Source organism: Cylas formicarius, unplaced genomic scaffold (assembly GCF_029955315.1).
Source record: "Cylas formicarius isolate icCylForm1 unplaced genomic scaffold, icCylForm1.1 PGA_scaffold_12__32_contigs__length_19106922, whole genome shotgun sequence".
Classification (NCBI taxonomy): domain Eukaryota; kingdom Metazoa; phylum Arthropoda; class Insecta; order Coleoptera; family Brentidae; genus Cylas; species Cylas formicarius.
In genome coordinates, this window is record NW_026844225.1 from 15553359 (window position 1) to 15560427 (window position 7069).

Below are 7069 nucleotides of genomic sequence, written 5' to 3' on the forward strand. Positions count from 1 at the left end.
TATATTACGTCAATGTTTGTCGTAGAGTTCCCTTATTAGGATATATAAATCTTTAGTAGAATCAATTTTATCGTATGATATCGGTGCTGTGGTGCTCTAGCGGATAAGGCTCTTCAACCGCTAGCCAGAGGCGTGTTTTGAAAATAGTATTATTCAAAAACAAGAAAGTACTAAGTATCAACAAAATCGACATTAAAACACTCATCATACTATTAAATCTTAACAAAATTCGCAAAAAAAACAATCAGCCATTCAGTAAAAACCAGATTTGTATTAAATCAGGGCATGTCATGCCGATTTACTTCAGTGCCTTCAGAGCCTTCTATTTGCAGCCCCTAAAATGTATAACGCCAATGTATTTGCAAAATAGGGAATACACAAAAATTAAGAGGCCTGTTGACTACTGGTTGTTTAGTGTTGACTATGACATTCTGGAATTGATAAATTAAGTGTGAATACAATTAAGAGGGTGATAAATTTAATAACAATGTGATTTCATTTAATTTAAGTATTCAATTCAAATATTAATATAAACTTACAGTAAGGTAAATTGCTTTAGACTGAACAAATTCACGCACAATTTTCTCAAATTCATTGCACATTTGATATATTGTTGTGAATGTATTATCTAATTGCTGAAATAAATGTTATTATTATTATTATGTTATTTTTATTATATGCATTAAATATCAAAATTTGGAAAACACTGATCTGCACCATAAAGACGATACTTCTTTTCAATTTTATCTTTCTAGGACTGAGCGAAAAGTGCGTTTGTGCTTTTCCACAAACAACGCTCCTTTTTTCAATATTTGTCTAATTTACAAATCATGGTCAATTAATGAATAAGTGAAAACAAAAAAGTATCCAAAATTTAAAAACTCGATAGAAAAAAGGTTAGATTGAACGGATTGAACAGATTTCAATAGTTCACAAAGATGGAAGTGAAATAGAAGATAAAATTTCTAGTTCCATTTGCGATTTAATTGAAATTAATCACAATTGTAATATTGTACATTGTGAAAACAATAGAGCTCCGGTTTCTTGCAACAAATTGAGTTTATGTGAGTTATGAAAAATTAGTTCCAAATTTAAAAATTATCTGCATAGAAGATTTAGGAACAAGTACGACTTCAATAATATCCAGCATTGATCATTTAGAAGAATACGATTTGACCGAAGATAAACGAAGAATCCAAACAAGAAAATTTAAACAATATTCTGTTAACAATTGACGTTGAGGAATTCGCTGCTGCACATCGATACTTTTTACCTTTTTCATTAGGGTATTATAATGTTATATATCTTAAAATAAATATTTGATTTTGCACGTAATATTTGTTTTTATGAAATGGAAGCTGTTCTTTAAAATTCCTAAAACCAAAATTTTACGTCAACATGAAATTTTTTTTTTTAAATAAATAAAAACGGTCATGGAAAACATCAAAAAATATATGTACTTCTAAACTTATAGGGTTCAATGCATTTTTTTAATCACTTTGCAAAACGTTTTGAACGACGAATACCTAACTAATTCTAGATTTTGTTGAATGATAGTGGTATTAAGAATATTTTAACCCTTGAATACTGCGTTTCTTTTAAGTCGTTGAAAAAAAAGTCAATTGAATAGTAAAATTTTCGGAAATGCTCGAAAATGGTTTTCGATTATCGTATATAACCGACACCCTCTTGTACGTAATAATAAGTAGGTAGCTTACCTATCCCAAAAGCGGCGTCGGACCATAACTTTATTCCCTGCGATACCATCCGTGGTCTTTTTGTTAGTATGCATTTCGGAATACAAATTACTATGGGGTCAGATTATCCCGCTTAATGTGGGGATAAAACGGGTGTTGCTGTCTTCGATCGCTATCGCCCACATGATCCTTGATCTCCTTTTTTTTAGCAAGTGACGTCACAGAGTTAATTTTTTTTACGATAGATCAGGTGTTCCTATTCGTTGTCAGCACTTTACGGATTATATTTTTCCTATAAAAGCGGTAATTAGCAACTCCTACCTAGTTTAAATCGACTGATCTTACTCCGAAACAATAAAAAAAAAATGAAAATTTTATGTACATTTTTCAACTAATTTTGATAGCCGGTTTTTTTTTGATAAGACACGCGTATATATACTGTGGTCGTTAGAGGGCGCTCAACTTTGTTCTCGTAATTTTCTTATTTTTTGTTAAATAAATGGAATACAAGGCAAAAAATGTTCATCCGTTTAAATTCTTTTTTATTGCTCAATACCGCAGCGAAATTTGATTATGTTTTGAATAAGCATATTTGGCCTTGCTTATAACAGTAAGTGCTGTAGCAAAAATGGATTTAATTTATTTCTTCAAAATCTAAAGCTGTTTACCACATAAGAAAAAAATTCGAACCTACCCCAGAAAAGTATCTAAATTGAAAGTATTTAAATTGAGTTGAATGAACAACAAAATAAAAAACGAAATATCTCGAGGACGGATTAATTCGGGCTTCCCATGCCAAAATCCGGAAATCAGGAATTTTTTTTTTGAGCAACGAAGTAAAAATTTAAAAATAAAATTAATTTTACCACCTCAGCAACGAAGCAATTTCGGACTAAGCTGTTTTTTTGCATAGGCTTATTTTGACGTCAAAAATATATCACAGCCTTTTAGAGACAACCTATATAAAGGGCGATTCACGATGAACGCAGGTTAGAATTAGAATTAGAATTAGAATCACTCTATATGCACCATATATAGTTTCAGTGGCCACAAATTAAGAAATTCATTCCTAAACAATACAGGAAAATGAATATCGAGCTGTTAGGCGTGAGGAAGTTATTTAACGTTCAATAAAATCGGTATTTTGGTACGGCTTGCAAATAAACCACGCCCATATCAAAAAAAGAGTGTTGTTACCTAGATACCCTCGCATTTTCGCCGGCGCGGGTGCACGTTTGAGTGTGAAAATTCATTTACATCGTATTAATATACACATGAAAAAATATTGAAAGCTCACAATGCAAATGTAGCCAATAAAAGCAGATTTTGAGTGGCTCGAACGCGTTCGCCCCCATTGTTCGGTCGATTCCTGTTGTTTGCGGTTCATGTAGTGGATAAAATCACGCCTTCATAAAGGCCCGTCTAATGCGATATTAGGAATTACATTTTATTATGTTGCGAAACTGCCGGGAGGAACAAATTACTTAACCAAAATATACCGAGATCGATGGGGAAACACCGTCATATTAAAATATATGGGACGTTTCTAGCAGTTGCAGATTTATTATTAATTTGTTTATATGCTTTCTTTTTTATTTTTCGTATATTTTACACAACCGTTAGTTTTTACGTTATTTGCCATAGATAAATAGAGAAGCAAAAAAAACTTTTTTTTTGTATAAAGGCTGTTCTTTAAGAACGGAACGTGTTAACCACAAAAAACTCACAAACGCAACGAAGAGTGATTTGACGATGACGTTTACAAACTATAATTAATTCCAGGCTAACTAGATGTGTATCTTCAGAAATTATTGGTTAGTGTAGCTTTTAATTTCATTATTTCAATTTATAACAGTACATCTGACAAGCAAAACGCTTGAGGTGACTTTTATTCAGAAATAAATAACAGTGGCGTGCTATATCTTCTTTAAAAATAAAATTAATAAAAAAAATACTTGGCAAGTTTTATTTAGTAAGGAAGGCGGAAAATTACTTCTCATCTTTTACGCAGTATCGAGACAAGATGCATATATGGGGAGAAAAATTAATGATTCCAGTAAAATTTTGTTTTTCTTATGTGACTAATATACAAAATGTGTTTTAAATATACTTTTTTGGATAATAATGTATTAATTTATTTAAATTTAAATTTAAATATTCTTAATTATTGAGAACACCGTGAAAACCGAAAATATGAATTTAAAAAATGGAATTTACGTTTTTTTGAGAATTAAACGCAACCGCGTGTTTAGTAAATCACAGAATATTCGGGCACGGTGTCCAATATAATGTATTTGAGTGTCATTAATGGGGACGGTATGGTCATAACCGGTGCACTATACATTAGGCAAAATCCCTTTCCCACGGTTGTTCACCGGCCCAACAGTCGAATGTATCATGTGTCCGTCCAGTGTGTGTCCTGCCAAATTTCTCAATACACCGTTTAGATTTATATACGGCGAATATGCATACGGATATGCAAAGCCGGAATGTTACGGATTACAACGCAGCACTGACCTCTCATCTTCTATTTAGGCGCATCAAATTCGATAACCCCTCGAAATAATATCGGTTTCTTTCGATGGCCCCCCTTTGCGCGATGCAAATTCACGCTTATAATTGAATTAAACCGAATAACGGTCGCATTTTTTTCCATTATACGTATAATTAGTTATATCAATAATTACTAATAAACTATACTAACAAAACTAATAAATGTAAATATCTTCCTTTATTTTGATTTTAAACATTAAAACATTCTTGCATTAAACTTATATTAAAGTAAATTAAAAAAAAAATAAAAGTTAAAAATTAAGGATAATTAAAATTATTCAGTAAAACATACAGTGTGGTACTTATACAAGAATGGGACTGAAAGTTTGCAGAGAATTATTTTTGCTCTGTCTCACGGAGAAAATCTCAAATTAATAACTCATACAGTGTGTCTCACTTAAGAACTGTACACCCTTGCAAAATATTGGCTTATGGTTCGATTTTGATGATTTTTTATTATTGTATAGGTCTCTGAAAAATGCACTAAAACTTTGTTTTGCTTATTGCTTCACCTTAAAGTCATAGCCAACTGAGACTATTTAACAAAAGAGAGAAAAGGGAGAAGTACTATTATGGATTTTTATAAAAAATAAATTGGCAACGAATTCTTATTCGCGAGTACTTAGAACCCAACTATACCAGCTTTTATAGTGTTTCAATACAGGGTGTGATTTTGATATATTTTTTTGTTGGATGGATCTCTCAAAAGGACACTTATTACATCAACCTGAAGTCAAATTCTTATTCAGAACTACATAAAAACTAACTATACTAATTTCCGTTGAAGTTCGAATATAGGGTGCTCCAAATATCGCAGGCGCCTCCCTTAAGCATTGCTCCTGGCTCAATTTTGATAATTGTTTTTAGTTGGATAGATTTCAATGAAAGACACTAGCGATTTTCTTAGAATTAAATATGATTATAGAGGATTAGATATGAACTAAACAGAGTTTACAACGCTATATTTTTATAATTAAGAAGTTTGCCATGGAGAAGCGAATATCATTATTTTTGATATTTGTATAATTAAAATTTTTAAGATCTTAAAATCACATACAAATTAATCGTTATCTCAAAGGATATTTCAAACACCCTGTATTGAAACATAAAAATTGGTATTGGTATAGGCCTGAATAAGAATTTGTTTCCAATTTATTTATTTTTTAATCCCTAATAGTACTTGTCTCTTCTTCCCTTTTTGTTAAATGATCCCAGTTGGCCATGACTTTAAGTTGAAGCAATAAGCAAAACAAGGTTTTAGTGCATTTTTCAGAAAAAAAAAACAAATATTTAACAAGGGTGTACAATTCTTAAGTGGGATAAACTGTAGATATAAAAATGAATTATACCACAAAAGAAAGGTCCGAAAATAATTTTCGATTTTTTGAAATCTTTAATTTTAAAAGTCGGTTCCTACAAAAAGTTCTATGGTTAACCACTGTTAATGTGAGTACTATTTTAAAGCTGATACAAAATCAAATAATTCAATGATGTTTGTTCCATCTCTGCAAAACCAGTGTTATTTTTCTTTACTTAATCACTAACTCGATCACTAATCAGTTGTTGAAGGCGAACTAATTTTATTAACTATCTGCGTATTTAAACAGTAAAATATGGCGAAACGTTTAAAAAATGAACAGAAAAAATGTATTTCTAATTATAAAGATTGCCATGGAAATAAATTTTCTATTGACATGATTTTACGTGATGCTTGTCAATGCCTTTACCGTTTCAACTAGTTTAAATTTGCTCCTTATTTAGTTCAAAAAGTATTTAAATAATAGAAAATAAAGAAATACCGATTATTACAGTAATTTTACAATTAATTAGTTTTGATTAGTTGAATAAACCTAATTATTAATGGAAAAATAAATAATAATATTAAATATTTGAAAACCGCTAAGCATGTCAAAACGTAGCTCCGGGCAATTTGGTGTCCTTCGAAGGTATTGTATGTAAAAAATCTAATAAACAGAAATAATAACATTTTATTTTAATTTCAAATATCATTTGGTATCCTAAATAGTAAATTAGCGTTTAATTTGGTAAATTCGAGATAATTAAGCATTAATAACAACCTGTGGAGTTTTCCAACCATCCAAATTTTTATTAAACATTGAAATGCGGTTTTCACTGAATTGTCGTGCGCTTATTCGACTATGCAATGCCCAAAGTCCTATGATTTACAATTTTTTCAAATATTTTTACTTATATAATAAAAAAGTGACCTCCCTCCCCCAATTATCCAATATTAAAAAATAGCTTTTTTAAACGGTCATGTAATGTGGTGGTAGGATAATTCAGACCTGATTAGATCCAAATTATTAATTCCAGAGGTTATTCTAATTTGTGTAGTCACAAAATATAGTATTCATAAGATAGCAGACTATCTAAAATATACAAAAAATGTCGTACGATTCAAAGCTTGTGAAATTTGAATATTAATATAATGATGGTTAAAGTATTTTATTTCTATTTTAAGTACAGCCCGGTGGAATGGGTACGATTAAATTTAAACAAAGAAATAAGCCGAACATTTGTAAAAAATGTTTGAGCCATTCAATTCGCGTGACATAATTATATTGCGGGGGGACGGTGTGGCGTCTCTTCACTGCGCGTTAAACTGCTTTTTAAGAGACTTAACGGCGCGACTGTGTACAAATGACGGATTAGCGCGTTAACATTTATGCAAGACGTGTTCTTTTGAATAGGCATGCGTGTAGCGAATTCATATATTAACCACTCTTCAGCGTTTGCGTCTGCGGGAGAGATTATTCGTAGTTTCCTCGTCGCAGAAGCGTTATTCCGTAACAATTATT